This window comes from Hyla sarda, chromosome 3 (assembly GCF_029499605.1).
Source record: "Hyla sarda isolate aHylSar1 chromosome 3, aHylSar1.hap1, whole genome shotgun sequence".
Classification (NCBI taxonomy): Eukaryota; Metazoa; Chordata; class Amphibia; order Anura; family Hylidae; genus Hyla; species Hyla sarda.
This window is the reverse complement of record NC_079191.1, coordinates 136,109,855-136,126,087: the sequence shown is the minus strand read 5'-3', so window position 1 is coordinate 136,126,087 and position 16,233 is coordinate 136,109,855.

The window sequence follows — 16,233 nt, the reverse complement described above, 5'->3', positions numbered from 1 at the left end:
CTTTTAAGAACTTGTGTCACTAGACTTGCTAAGAACAATAGCATATATCTGCAAGGAAGAAACAAGAAAAGACATTTTCTCCAGAAGGCAATGTTTACCAAAGAATAGATGCATGTGAGGTCAGTTTATTTATAAAAGGACAATCTTCCATTTTCAAATTCCTGCTTACTCAACAGTCACGAGTATATGAGAATATGAGTAACTACAACATATGAAATGAATTTAGGATACATATATCATTTAAAAATTTTTTAGGGTAGGGTCACACATTGGGCATCCTCTGCCTATTTTATACTGTGGATGGGCTACTGCCCATCCCTAGAGTGTGCCACCAGCTGTTTTCCCCCTGTCTCCTGCCCTCAACAGCAATCCACCGCTGTCTGGAGTTATAAATACTAAACAGTTGAGGAGCAAAAAGGGACCAAATTTTAAACCTAAAGTTGCTGCCCTGGACCAAGACCTTCACGTGAGACCCTAATGCATGTTTCGCCAGCAGGCTTCTTCTGGGGGCACTTTTATGGGGTACATGGCCAATATGCTCCAAAAAAAACTATCCAATGGACACCATAAAAACAATATACAATAACATTTGTCAAAAGAGTTGACAGACATTTTTCACTTGTTATGTAGTTTTCCACTCACTGTCTGAATAGTACTGTATTATCTTGTATGGAATACATTGTAGTGATGATACTTTGCCTGAAAAGATTACCTCTCTTTATTTCACTTTCATTCTTCTTGTATTAAAGCGGTATTCCAGGCCAAAACTTTTTTTTATATATCAACTGGCTCCGGAAAGTTAAACAGATTTGTAAATTACTTCTATTAAGAAATCTTAATCCTTCCAATAGTTATTAGCTTCTGAAGTTGAGTTGTTTTCTGTCTAACTGTTCTCTGATGACTCACGTCCCGGGAACTGTGCAGTTCCTATGGGGATATTCTCCCATCATGCACAGTTCCAGGGACGTGACATCATCATTGAGCAGTTAGACAGAAAACTTCAGAAGCTAATAACTATTCCAAGGATTATGATTTTTTAATAGAAGTAATTTACAAATCTGTTTAACTTTCCGGAGCCAGTTTATATATATATATATATATATATATATATATATATATATATATATATATAAGGTTTTGCCTGGAATACCCCTTTAATGGTGGTATTTACTTATTCAAGGGAGGGGTCAATGGAGTATCCAAAAAAGAAAACAACATCTTCCATAATGTACTTTGCACCTCTTCAAATTTCTATCCTATGTCAACACCTGGGGGATACACAATATTTCTTTGCATAAAAAGATGCATACTTTTACTGCAAATTATTATGATTTTTCAAAGCATTTACAGTGGGGCAAATAAGTATGAAATTCTCCCAATCCTCTTCTGGATCATCCAAATTCTCTCTAGCAAACTTAGACGGGCCCAGACATGTACTGGCTTAAACAGGGGGACACATCTGGCACTGTATGATTTGAGTACCTGGCAGCGTAGTGTGTTACTGATGGTAGCCTTTGTTACTTTGGTCCCAGCTCTCTGCAGGACATTCACTAGGCCCCCACGTGTGGTTCTTTTTCGATTTTTGCTCACCATTCTTGTGATCATTTTGACACCACGGGGTGAGATCTTGCGTGAAGCCTCAGATCGAGGGAGATTATCAGTGGTCTTGTATGTCTTCCATTTTCTAATATTTTTCCCCAAAGTTGCTTTCTTCACACCAAGCTGCTTGCCTATTGCAAATCCAGTCTTCCCAGGCTGGTGCAGGTCTACAATTTTGTTTCTGGTATCCTGGAACAACTTTTTGGTCTTGGCCATAGTGGAGTTTGGAGTGTGACTGTTTGAGGTTGTGGACAGGTGTCTTTTATACTGATAACACGTTCAAACAGGTTTTGAGTAACGAGGTTACGAGTGGTGGACAGAGGAGACTCTTAACCCCTTAAGGACCAATACAAGTAAACCTGTACTCCCCTGAAAAACCAGGCCTGTTTTTTCAAATGGGGGATGTCTGTCTTTATTAGAGAATAACTCTGGTAACGTTTTGCCAATAACCACAATAATTTTGGCAATGTTTTTTGTCACATGTTGTCCTTCATGTACATAGTAAAAGTAAGCCGATATCATTTGTATTTTTTTTTTTTTACAATGCAAAAAATCATGAAATTTTTAATTTTTTTTTAACATTTTCTATTTTAACACTAATAGGTTGCATATATTTATACTTACTGACCAAATAGTTTATAAAACTTATACTTTCAGATGTCTACTTTATTTTGACAGCATTTTTTGCTTTTAATTAATATTTTAAATTAATTAGAAGCCTAACAATTGAACTTGAAATTTGGAAAAAAAATTAAAATTTGAAAAGTACATCTTTTTATTATGTGCTATGCAAGGTTTGCAAAAAATTTGAAGGTGGTAGAACATAGGAACACCCCACAAATTACCCCATTTTAAAAACAAAACCCCTCAAGTTATTCGCTAGGGGGTACAGTGAGTATTTTAACACCATAGTTTTTTGGCAGGAATTAATACAAAGTCAGTGTTAAAAATTCAAAATTAGCATTTTTTCACAAATGCATCCTTTGTGGGGCATATATCTTGCACATCACTTCTGATATTGGAAGAAATGCACCCTATATTTTATTAAGCTGCTCGGTCCATGCTTGGAAATACCCCCCCTTAGGGCATATTTGGTTCCTTGGCCGCGTGGTAGGACCCAGAAGGAGAGGAGCGCCATTTGGCTTTCAGGGCCTCATTTTAGGCCGAATGGATTATAGGCCACACTTCCTGCCTGCAAAGGGTTTTAGCTGCCAGAACCATATAAAACCCCCACAAGTGACCCCATTTTGGAAACTACACCCCCTAAAGTATTCATCTAGACTAAAAGAGAACACTTTGAGTCCTTTTTGTGTGGCTGGAATGGATACAAAGTCAGTGGAAAAAATGTAATTTTCTTTTTTTTTCCACAAATGCATTATTTGTGGGGCATATTTTTGTACATTGCATCTGAAAAGTAGAAAAGGTGCCCCATATTTTATTACGCTATTTGTCCCGTGTTCGGTAATACCCTCGCTTAGGCCATATTTGGTTGCATGGCCACATGGTGGGACCCAAAAGGAGAGGAGCCCCATTTGGCTTTCAGGATATCATTATAAAAATTATAGGCTGCACTTCATCTTGCAAAGCATTCTAGCTGTCAGAACAATACCACACCCCCAGATGGGACCCCATTTCGAAACTACACCCCCTAAAGTATTCACCTAGGGCAAAAGTGAGTGTGTTGAGGCCTTATTGTGTGGCTCCAATTATTTAAAAATCCGTGGAAAAAATAGCAATTAGCTTTTTTTTCCACAAATTCTTTATTTGTGGGACATCATTTTGGTACGTCGCTTGGTACATCCGCCTGGTAGGACCAAGAAGGAGCGGAGCCTCCTTTGGCTTTCAGTACATCATTATATGAATAGTCCCCATTCATACTGCGTTTCTGCAGTATAGGTGTCCGTTGTCATGTCAAAAAGGGATGCCAATGTATACTGTAGCAGTCTCATTCAGAAATGAATGGATACCTCTAACACTGCAGAAATGCAGTATGAATGGGACGCAGTGTAGGGTCACATAGAGCTCATCTGCAGCATATTTGACATCACGGATGCCCCCCAGCAGTCAGCAGGGGAGAGATCACTGCTGTGGCTGGGTAACTCAGTGTGTCCGCTCATGACTGTCAACGGGAAATCCGCCGCTATGAGTGGACACACAAAGCTACCCAGCCGCAGCAGGGAGCTCATTATTGTGACTCCTGGTGGGCATTTGCAGCATGTAATATGATCCTACACATTATACATTTTTATTTTTCGTTATATTTATTTAATAAATGTATTTTTATTATATATTTTTTTACTTTTTTTTTTACACTTTTTACTTTTTTTACACTTTTTTATATTGTTTTTATACACTTTTATTTATTTTATATTTGTTCCACTTTTTTTATGCTTTGGAATACTTAGTATTCCAAAGCATTGCAGATATATGCTGCCTGCTAGTTTTACAGCAAATCAGGACGTGCCTCTGGCTCTTTCATAAGGGGTATAGTAACAGGTCATGTAGGGGGCATTGTGTGACCAGTGTTTGTCCTATGAGAGACCAAGGGGGAGTGGAAAGCGGTGTCCACCAATTCTATCCTAAGTTGAGATACTAGAGTAGCAATATAATATCCCTTAATGTTGTGGGTGCCCAGTCCTCCCGCAATTCTTGCCTTCACCAAGATTGAAGCAGTTAACCTAGGCTTTTTCCTCGCCCAAACAAAGTTAGATACTAGACGTTGGGCATTAGTGAAAAAGGATGCAGGGTGAGGGACCGGGAGAGTGCGGAAAACATATAACAATCTTGGTAATAGGAACATTTTGAATGTGGCGACCCTAGCTGTACAGGAGATTTCAAACCGAGACAGTCTGTTAGCTTCTGTGTGTATGTCTGAAAGAAGGGGTACATAGTTTGACAAATATATCATATCTATAGGGTATGTGAAATGAATACCTAGATAATATATAGTGGAAGAGAGCCAGTCAAAAGAGAACCGTAAAAGTAGGGAAGCTATAACTTCAGGAGAGAGATTTAGGGGTAGAGCCTGGGTTTTAGATTTATAAAGGAGGTAATAGAAGAGGGTAGGTACTATATTACAAGATGTTGTCCATTACTGCTGAGAGGGATGTTAAGAGGTTTCCTAATGAGAGAATTACATAATCAGTGTATAGTGATATGACATGAGATGTGGGACCTATGGGAATGCCAGAAATCCTGTTATCTAGTCAGCAATTCCAGGTAGAGCCGCACCTCTATTCAAAAAGCAGTCTGGTGCAAAGCAGTGGAGATGGCCCAGGTTTGGGGCCCACGTCTATCCAAACAAAGAAGGTTGCTGCAGCACACAGAAGTAATGTCCAAAACTGGTTTTATACCATTCCAATGGCTACGTTTCAGCCACCCATGTGGCCTTTCTCAAGCACACGTGTGCTTGAGAAAGGCCACATGGGTGGCTGAAAGGTAGCCATTGGAATGGAATAAAACCGTTTTGGACATTACTTCTGTGTGCTGCAGCAACCTTCTTTGTTCTGTTATCTAGTCGGATAGCTTGCGCCAGTGCACACAATTATGGACATTTATCAAGGGGTTTAGTCAGGTTTTCTTTACTATAATTGTTGCAAAATTGTCGCAACTGCGACTACACGCTTTTTCGTGCGACATTTTGACTGGAAAGCGAGAAAAGCAAGTTTTCCTAAAATTTACTATGTAGTAATAATTTTAAAATGGACTACGGGTATAGTCAGGTATTTATTAACTGCGACAGTCGCAACTGCGCAAAAAAAAGTCGCAACAGCGTTAAAAATTGACTAAATTTACTCCAGCTCAAACATGGAGCAGAAAAAGCTACTACCAAAGTAAAAAAGGAAAAATTGCTTACGTGAAAGAAAATTATCAACAGCCTGAAAGCAGTTGATAAATATGTCGCACATAAGCAAAAAAAAAGTAAGGAAAAAATTACTAAAAAAAGGAATACATAAGCAAACATTGATAAATGTCCCTCAATGTGATTTTATGGATTTTTTTTCTCATTATGTCTCGCATAGTTGAGGTATATCTATGATGAAAAATACAGGCCTCTCTAATCTTTTAAGTGGAAGAACTTGCACAATTGGTGGCTGACTAAATACTTTTTTGCCCCACTGTATTGGCTGCACAGTTTTCACAGGTAAAATGTTAAAATATCATGTGTCAAAATGTTAAATGAAGACTGGATATCAAACACATAGTGACAAACTGGCCATTATTCATCATTATGTAATTTATTTGTAAATACATTTCCATAAAAAATATTTTGTTTTTACCTGACAATAGGCATAATGCACACACAGTATTTTGGTAATTGCTGCCTTTACTCCAAACACTGTACAGTAATCTGATGTAGCAAAAATGAAGTGTTCTTCTGCATTAGAGCAGATCAGTTCAGCTGTCAGAATTGTGTCTGTCGACAAACTTGCCATCTGTTTCTAATGGCAACTATTAAAATTGTAAAGCGAATGCTGGGTTATAATACAGGTTCTAACTTTCGGTTAGTACCAGTTAAGCAATGCAAGATATTTACAAATGTATTATAAATTATTTTGTATGTAAAATGGAAATGGTGGTCTGGGGGTAGGGAACGCCCTGGCGTCGCTTCACTCCGCTCTCCCCTCTGTGCTCCCACTGCCCGAATTCCCTCTGATTCTCTGCCCCTGGATTCTCAGTGGGATTTCGGCGATGGACCTTACCCTGGGACCTGTACTTAGTTGGCTGGAGGAGGTATTGCCATGGGATGCGGCTCCGTTGGTTGGGGGAATATGCTTATTGAGGAGGGCTCCAGAGGAGCACCAGGACACGTTGGACATGCTGACATATTTCCGGTAGGAAATCTCACCGTCACTTCCGGAGACATGGCACCTAGCCGCCGCCGTTCCTTCTGCGCCCGTAACAGGATGCAAGGAAGTAACGGGGTACTGGCAAGTATGTATTTTCTCTGAATTGACTTTGGCATCGGCTCTGCATCCTCTTTTGTGTGGCTCAGAATAACTGTGACTATAGCTCCGGAGCCGCTCAGTGAGAGGGAGCGGCCCTGGGCCCCCCCTCATCTACCTGACTATGGTCCTAAGCCACACCTGGAGGAAAAGTTCAATAAAGGAAGTATGCAGATGCACCATGTTCTGGAGCCCTCTGGTGAGAGGAGTTGGCTCCGGATACCTTTGAAGCTGGCTGAATGCCTGGGGAATATAATTAAGGCCTTCATTCTGTATGTCTGTAAGAGGGGCTATAAGATGTTTGTTATGTATAGAGGGCTTTAATGTCACCTGCACGACCGAGTAAAATCCTGGCCCCAGGTTTTCCATTTTTTAGCTGGGGGAACTACATGATCTTTTTATGCCAGGGGAACTTGTTAAGTAATCCATTTTGGGGGTCAGTGTTGAGGTCTAGTGCATGAAGCAATGTTGGACTAAGGAAGAGGTCCCCGCTGCCCATTGTTTTATAACTCTTCTCGCAAACAGTAATGTTAAGTTTATGAATTTCATGGACACTTCATTCTTTTAGGAAATCTTTAGACTGAAACTAGGCAACTTTAGTTTACCCGGCCTAAGTATTGGTGGTTCTTTCTACCTGCTTTATTGATCATCTAGTTGTAAGTAGTATTTACAAGTTATATAATCTTCATCTGCCGTTCTGCTGCTGGAAATTGAAATATGCACCCCACAGCGGTCAATTAGTCAGTGTGGACTGTTGGGGGGGAAATCAGCTACTCTGCAGTGTGACAGTTTTTCATCAATTATCCGGAGGAAGTTAACATGGCCACATGCAATTAAAAAATATATCTTTAATCTTTTAAATTGTGAGGCCCTTTGGTCTGGTCAGGCTGCTGCCACCTCCAGGCTGTGTCATTCTGTCACCATATGGTCTACTCTTGCTGCTGCTACCTCCAGGATTGGTCATACTGCCACATGTTGGTCTCCTCATGCTGGTGCCACCTCCAGGCTGTGTCATTTTGCTGCCATGTGGTCTCCTCATGCTGCTGGAACATTACCTACATTTTTTATGGTAGCACTAGCTATTTAAAATCATCAATTTACTTTTGAAAAAAATATATTTTATTCTTAGGAATTGTGAGGCCCTATGGTCTCATCATACTGCTGGGACACTACCTAAAATGTTTTATGGTAGCACTAGCTACCATAAATCTTCAATTCAAATTTGAAAATGTATCATTTAATCTTAGGAATTTTGAGGCCCTATGGTCTCATGGTGCTGCTGGAACATTACCTAAATGTTTTTTATTGCAGCAATAGCTACCATAAATCTTTAATTTAAATTTGAAAATGTATCTTTTATTCTTTGGAATTGTGAGGCCCTATGGTCTCCTCATGCTGCTGTCACCTCCAGGCTTGGTCATTCTGCCACTATATGGTCTTCTTATACTCCTGCCACCTTCAGGCTGTGTCCCTGTGCCGCCATGTGGTCTTCTCATGCTGCTGGCACATTACGTAAAAATTTTAAAACGTAAATAATTTCAATTATTTAATAAAATTAATTTTAATACATTTTATTTAATAATTTTAATAAAAATGCCCCTCAAGCAAACCATGTGTGCAGGGCACCGCGGTGTCACGCTGTTCTTCAGATGGTTTGCCTTCGTGAATGAAGTCACACAGGGGAGGAACCGCTAAAAGTCATTCATCAAGAAATCGAATTATGGCTTACTTCACGAAAACTGGAAATGGGAACCATGGTGACCGACAAGGGGAAGAACATCTTGTCTGAGCTGCATCAAGGAAGCCTGAGCCATGCACCCTGCATGGCACATGTGTTCAATCTGGTTTTCAAGCTGTTCCTGAAATGTTCCCCCCATTTGCAAGACATCCTAACAATGGGAAGAAAACTTTGCATACACTTCAACCACTCATACACCGCAAATCACACCTTGCAGCGTCAGACCAGCATCCCCCAACATAGTCTGATTTGCAACGTTTCCACATGTTGGAATTCCACCCTCCAAATGTTGGACCGACTATATGAACAGAAAAAAGCCATCACCGATTTCTTGATGATCCAAACGGATGGGGGGACTTCCCTGCGTACCTTCAATGTCAACCTGTGGCAGCTCATACTGACATCTGGCGTTTGCTCAGGCCATTTTGAGGAAGCCACATTATTAGTCAGTCACAAGGATTACAGGATGAACAACGTCATTCCACTGCTTCATATAATACAACATGTGTTGGAAACAATGGCTGGTCAGGGCACTGGAGACGTGGCGCCTACATTTCGAGGCCACATGAGCCTTGTGGGGCTGAACTGGAGGAGGAGGGGGATGGGGAGGGGGACAGTGGAGCACAAGCAAGTTTTTGCGAAATGAGTGGTTTTTATAGTCATCTGAAAGGAGAGGAGGAGCAGGAGCCAAATGTGGAGCTACAGGGTGATGAGGAAGAAGAGACAAAGGACCCAGAAACACCGTGGCCATGTGGTCTCCTCATGTTGCTTGTACATTAAATGAAACTTAATCATAATCTTTTTTAAATCTTCATTTAAAATTTTACAATATATCTTTAATCCTTTCAATTGTGATGTCCTATGGACTTGTCATGCTGTTGCCACCTCCAGGCTGGGTTGTTATGGCACTATATGCTGCCTGATTATGGTCTGCTCATGCTGCTGCTACTTTCAGGCTGTGTCATTGTGCCACCATATGGTCTTCTTATGCTGTTGGAACCTTAGATTAAACTTTTAAAATTTTCTTTTATCTAAAATCTTCAATTTAAATTTTACAAAATATCTTTAACCCCTTAAGGACTCAGCATTTTTCTGTTTTTGCTTTTTCATTTTTTCCTCATCACCTTCTAAAAATCAAAACACTTTCAATTTTGCTCATAAAATTCGATATGATGGCTTATTTTTTTGTGCCACCAATTCTACTTTGCAGTGATATTAGTCATTTTACAAAAAAAAATCCACGGTGAAACGGAAATTTTTTTTATTGTGCCACAAAATTGAAGAAAAAATTTAATTTTGTAACTTTTGGGGCCTTCCGTCTCCACGCAGTGCATTTTTCGGTAAAAATGACACCTTATCTTTATTCTGTAGGTCCATACAGTTAAAATGATACCCTACTTATATAGGTTTGATTTTGTCGTACTTCTATAAAAAAAAATCATAAATACATGCAGGAAAAGTTATACATAAGAATTTTCATCTTCTGACCCCTATAACTTTTTTATTTTATTTTTTTATTAGGAAAGGGGTTAAATGACCTTTATGAACTTTTTTTCACTTTTTTTTTTTTTTGCAGTTTTAGGAAAGGGGTTAAATGACCTTTACTAACTTTTTTTTCACTTTTTTTTGCAATGTTATAGCTCCCATAGGGGGCTATAACACTGCATACACTGATCTTTTACACTGATCACTGCAAAGTCATAGCTTTGCATTGATCAGTGTTGTAGGCGGTCGATTGCTCAAGCTTGAATCTCAGGTTCGGAGCAATCAATCACCGATCGGACGCAACGGAAACAGGTGACGGGACCTCCGCTTGCATGCTAGCTGATTGGGACATCGCAATTTTGCCGCAATGGTCCCGATCAGCCTGACTGAGCTGCCAGGAAGCTTTTACTTTCATTTTAGATGTGGCGATCAACTTTGATCGCCGTGTCTAAAGGGTTAATAGCACGCGGCACAACGATTGGTGCCGCACACTATTAGCCCAGGGTCCCGGCTATCACCGTGTTATATATCAGGATCGGGTGCAAGGCGTACATGTACACCCTGCGTCCTTAAGAGATTAATATTTTCTATTGTGAGGCCCTATGGTCTTGTCGGGCTGCTGTCACCTCTAGGCTCTGTCATTGTGCCGCCATGTGACTCCTTGTTAGATTGGGTTTTGTGGTCATACATTATTAGTTCAAAGTAAACACTGAGGAATAAAATTTGTGAATCTAATATAAATCTTAATAAATAAAAATCTATGTAATCTTTTCAAGACTGAGGCCCTATGGTCGTCTATGTCATGTTATCTGTGGAATTACCCCAAGAATGCAATAAAACAGGTTGGAGCGATAACAATGAACCATAACTGATTAAATGAAAAATGTGCACTTTCACAGTCAGGGGAATGCTGAGAGGCAGGGGCTGGAACATGTGGTATCTCACCTAGCAGAGGACCGCCAGCTCGATTTTGAGATACAAGTACAAACTTTTTCACTGCAGACAATTCTAGCTTTATGCGCCCACTTATCCAACGGCACATAAGCTAAATGTGCTCCTGTCCAGGTTGCTGGTACTGCAGTTCCTCCCTTTTCAAGTGGACACTCAGAGTATGGGGGGGCGCTGAGAGGCAGGGTCTGGGACAGGCAGTAGCTGGCCTCACGGCAGACTGCCAGCTCGATGCTCACCAGAATGGGTACTTACAAAAATTTTAATAAATTTAAATTAAATTAAATAAAAATTACATTAAAAATCTCTTTATTATCTTGACGCCATACGGTCTCCTTGCTGCCACATCCAGACGCTCTACAGCAGTGATTCAATAGCGATGCCTGTAATCTGCATGAACAACAGTATTATTTCACTAAAACAGCACACACCCTGTGCATGTAAGGATTAGGCAAAGTGTTCTTTACCCCTATTGAGGCTCTCTGTAGGCCAGAAATAGTAGTTTTTAATAGCGATTTGCTGCTAATAAATTTGGACCGAAACAAATTTTTGGGGAAAATTGTGCAAATCTCTACCCAACACATGCAGGACATTTGGCATTTGCCAGAGAACACCAAGATTGGCAAATTCACCACTGGCACCTTGTACTATTCACAGATGAAAGCAGGTTCACACTGAGCACATGTGACAGATGTGACAGAGTCTGGAGACCCCGTGTTGAACATTCTGCTGCCTGCAACATCTTTTGGCATGAACAGTTTGGCCGTGGATCAGTAATGGTGTGGGGTGGCATTTCTTTTGGGGGCCGCACAACCCTTCATGTGCTTGTCATTTTTTCATACTCAAACTCATACAGTCAAAATGTGCAGTGGTACGGAAGGTTCATCAACGATCTCCTCCTCATATGGGAGGGCGATGAATCTCTCGTACCACCGTTCATACAGTACATTAACCATAACCCGTATAATTTAAAGTTCACCGATGGGAGTAGAGACGTCCTGTGCCCTGCGCAGGCACGCACTTCTACTCCAATTACCTGACCTGTCCCTGCCTACGTCCCTGCGCAATCTCCAACAGAGACGATTCTCAGTGACAGAAGCAGCAGCAAACTTGCAGGGGGGGGGGGTGATGAGAGGTGCGGGGGTGCATGTTATGGGGGTGATGAGATGTGCAGGGGGTGTAATTGGGGTGATGAGAGGTGCAGGGGGGTATTCTGGGGTGACAAGAGGTGCAGGGAGGGTAATGGGGGTGACAAGTGGAGCGAGGGGGTTTAAGGGGGGGGGTGATAAGAGGGGCAGGGGGGTTATGGGGGTGATAAGAGGTGCAGGGGGTGATGAGAGGTGCAGGGGGGTTATGGGGTGATGAGAGGTGCAGGAGGGTGATAGGGGTGATAAGAGGTTCAGGGGGTTTACGGGGGTGATAAGAGGTGCAGGGGTGGTTATGGGGGTGATGAAAGGTGCAGGGGGGTTATGGGGGTGATGAGAGGTGCATGGGGGTTATGGGGTGACAAGAGGTGCAGGGGGGTAATGAGGGTGATGAGAGGTGCAGGGGGGCTGATGGGGTCATAAGAGGTGCAGGGGGGTTATGGGGGTTATAAGAGGGGCAGGGGGGTTATGGGGGTGATAAAAGGTGCATTTTGGGGGTGATAAGAGGTGCAGGGGGGTGATGAGAGGTGCAGGGGGTAATGGGGGTGATGAGAGGTGCAGGGGGGTGATGAGAGGTGTCGGAGAATTATGGGGTGATGAAAGGTGCAGGGGGTGATGAGAGGTGCAGGGGGAGTGATGAGAAATGCAGGGGGTGGGTTATAGGGGTGACGAGAGGTGCAAGGGGGTTATGGGGGTGAAGAGAAGAGGCGCTGTCAGGTTATGGGGGTGATGAGGAGAGGCTGCATTCATTGACCCCTGTGATGTCACAGCCCTATAAATCGGCAGCCATCTTGCCTCTCTTCATTTTGTCTATGCACTCAGAGATAGAGAGAACGGGACTGCTTGTGTCTGACTAGCTTATACTACAGCGTTACACTGCAACTGCTAGTCACATCAGCATTAGGGAAAGACAGGAGTGCAGAGTGCTTTGCTTGTCACACTGAAAAGGATCATTGATAGCTAAACCTCCTATTCACATTATTGAGCATTGCAGCAGAGAAGGGCAGATAGCTGTTATCTGCTTCATACAGATCAACAAGCTGCCTGAACGTTATCAACCATCTTACCACCTCATTTTCCAGCGCAATTCAGTAATTTTTTTTGCTCCAGAAATACTCTGCTGCTCAGAATTGTGTGACAGAGTGCAATTTAGGGTTTAATCCTTGTATTTTTTTTATTGTGGTGCTGCACTGTTGGGTCCTGCTGCTGTTCACAAATACGTTCTTTTTCAGCGGACTGTAGTGCATTTGTCTACCCTCATACGTGCATAACCTACATCAAAGCATGCCTACATGCCTACATCAAAGCAGTCTACTATTCTGTATCTGTAACAAGTCTAGATACAGGGAAAGTACTGACTCCTGGCAAAAGTAATCACCTGCTGGTGTTTTTAAAAAATACTTATTTTTTCTGCGTATAGTTGCGCATATGAATGCCCTCATCAGTGCATACCGCATAGGTACATCCAAGTATTGTACCATTTAGTACTTGTTAATCTGTCAAGATGCTCCATACTGTCAAAGTCCAAACAATAGTATTCACTGGCTGGTGTTTTTAAGAAATGCAGAGTTTTTTTCTGCCGATAGTTGCGCATATTACTGCCCTCATCAGTGCATACCGCATAGGTACATCCAAGTATTGTACCATTTAGTACCTGTTAAGCTGTCAAGGTGCTTCATACTGTCAAAGTCCAAACAATAATATTCACCGGCTGGTGTTTTACAAAAATACAGAGTTTTTTCTGCGTATAGTAGCACATATTACTGCCCTCATCAGTGCATACCGCATAGGTACATCCAAGTTTTGTACCATTTAGTACCTGTTAATATGTCAAGGTGCTCCATACTGTCAAAGTCCAAACAATAGTATTCACTGGCTGGTGTTTTTAAAAAATACAGAGTTTTATCTGCATATAGTTGCGCATATTACTGCCCTCATCAGTACATACCACATAGGTACATCCAAGTATTGTATCAATTAGTACCTGTTAATCTGTCAAGGTGCTCCATACCGCCAAAGTCAAAACAAGAGTATTCACCGGCTGGTGTTTTGAAAAAATACTGAGTTTTTTCTGCCTATAGTTGCGCATATTACTGCCTTCATCAGTGCATACCGCATATGTACATCCAAGTAGTGTACCATCTTGTACCTGTTAAATTTAAAGGGCCTACATACTGTGAAAGGACAGCCATAAGTAATCACCTGCTGCTGTTCTAGACAAATACTGTTTAAAGAGTAGTGTAGCGTATTGTAATACCCTCATAAAGGCACTAAGTATGTCAGGCAGAGAAGTGCCAGGATGTGCACAGAGGAGTGGCAGAGGCCTAAATACTTCAGGCAGAGTTGGCAGCAGACTTGGGGCGAGTGGCAGCAGGAGTCGCAGCGAGAAGCCTGAGCTCCCGTTATCAGCCAGCGGTCGTGTCTCGACCAGCAAAACATCTGCCGTCATCGATTGGTTAGCACGCTCATCCACATCATCACAAGTGACATCTGACACCCCCAGTCAACAGTCGGTGGGTTCCTAAAACACAACCCTCAGTTGGCATGGCCCGGGAGCAGTCCCTGTCCTCCCAGTGCCTTTGTCCTATGCTGTTCCCTCTCCTAAAGAAGTATCTTATGCTGTGGGTTCAGCTCCACTATTTGCTGAGGACGCTCTAATAGAGGACAGTCAGCAGCTACTGGCCAGACAAGAAGGGGAGGAGACATGCGCCGCTTTCTCTGCTAGGCGGCCAAATAGTGATGCGGAGAGTGACGTGGGAGGTGGTGTTGCAAGGGTTCAGGGTCCTGAAGCAGACACTGTTGGGGAACCTGAGGAGGACATCAATGACGTGCACACACCTGTTGATGATGATGATGAAGCCGATCGCAATTGGGAGCCGGGTGCAGAGGGGGCTTCTTCATCATCAGGAGAAGAGAGTTGCAGGTTGCCCTTGAGGCAGCAAGGCGGTAGCACGGTTGGCAGTCAGCGTGGTGGCAGGAGTGGAAATTCAGGAGCCAAACGTGCCCGGGGGAGACCACCTGCTTCGCGGCAGCCTACCTTTCCGGGAGGTAGTGGAACAGGGGTTACTGGAGACAGCGCCACTAGCAGTCAATTAGTGCGGATTGCAGGTGGGAAAATCAGCTACTCAGCGGTGAGGAAGTTTTTCATAAGGCATCCGGAGGAGGTTCACTTAGCCACATGCAAGATCTGACAGCAGAAGGTGAAGCGTGGCCAGGATCCCAAAGTCGGCACCACGGCCCTGCGTCAACACATGCTTCGCCACCATAAAGTGGCCTGGGAGAACCGTGGCTCTGATATAGTGGTTCAGCCTGCTGCATCATCCAGTGGCCATCCCCTCCCTCCTTCATCCAGCCAAGGCTCCATCACCTCAGCCGAAGGGAGCTGTGTGTCAAACCCTCCTTCTGTCGCTCCTGCTTCTCCTGCTTTTAGTCAGCCATTCTGCCAACAATCCATCGGCCAAGCCATGTCCAAGAGACAACAGTATGCGCCCACTCATCCAACGGCACAAAAGTTGAATGTTCTCCTGTCCAAGTTGCTGGTGTTGCAGTCCCTCCCTTTTCAAGTGGTGGACTCTGCACCTTTCAGAGAATTTATGGCTTGTGCCGAGCTGAGGTGGAGAGTTCCAAGCCGTCATTTCTTTGCGAAGAAGGCAGTACCAGCCCTGCATAAGTTTGTACAAGAGAAGGTGGGCCAGTCCTTGAGCCTATCAGTGAGTTCAAAAGTGCACGGCAGCGCCGACGTGTGGAGCTGTAACTACAGGCAGGGACAATTCTTGTCTTTTACGGCCCACTGGGTAAATGTGGTTCCTGCACAGCCACAACAGCAACTTGGACAGGTCACACCGCTTCCTCCTCCACACTCTCGCTCTCAGGCAGTTGGTCCTGTTACAGTGTGCGACGCCGCCTCCTCATACTCCACCGTGTCCTCGGCCTCCACTGCACGTCCAAATCTCGGTGACCCTTCATCGTACCATGTGTGTAGGGCACAGCGGTGTCAAGCTGTTCTTCACATGGTTTGCCTTGGCGAACTGAGTCACACAGGGGAGGAACTGCTAAAGTTCTTTCGTAAAGAAATCCGAGTATGGCTTACTCCACGAAATCTGGAAATGGGAAACATGGTGACCGACAACGGGAAGAACATTGTGTCCGTGCTGCGACAAAGAAGTGTGAAACATGCGCCCTGCATGGCACACGTGTAGAATCTGGTTGTCAAGCACTTCCTCAAATCTTCACCCCATTTGCAAAACATCCTGAAAATGGCAAGGAAACTGTGCATGCACTTCAGCCACTCGTACTTCCAAGCACACCTTCCTTGAGCTGCAGCATCAGAACGGTATCCCACAACATAGTCTTATTTGTGACGTTGCCACAT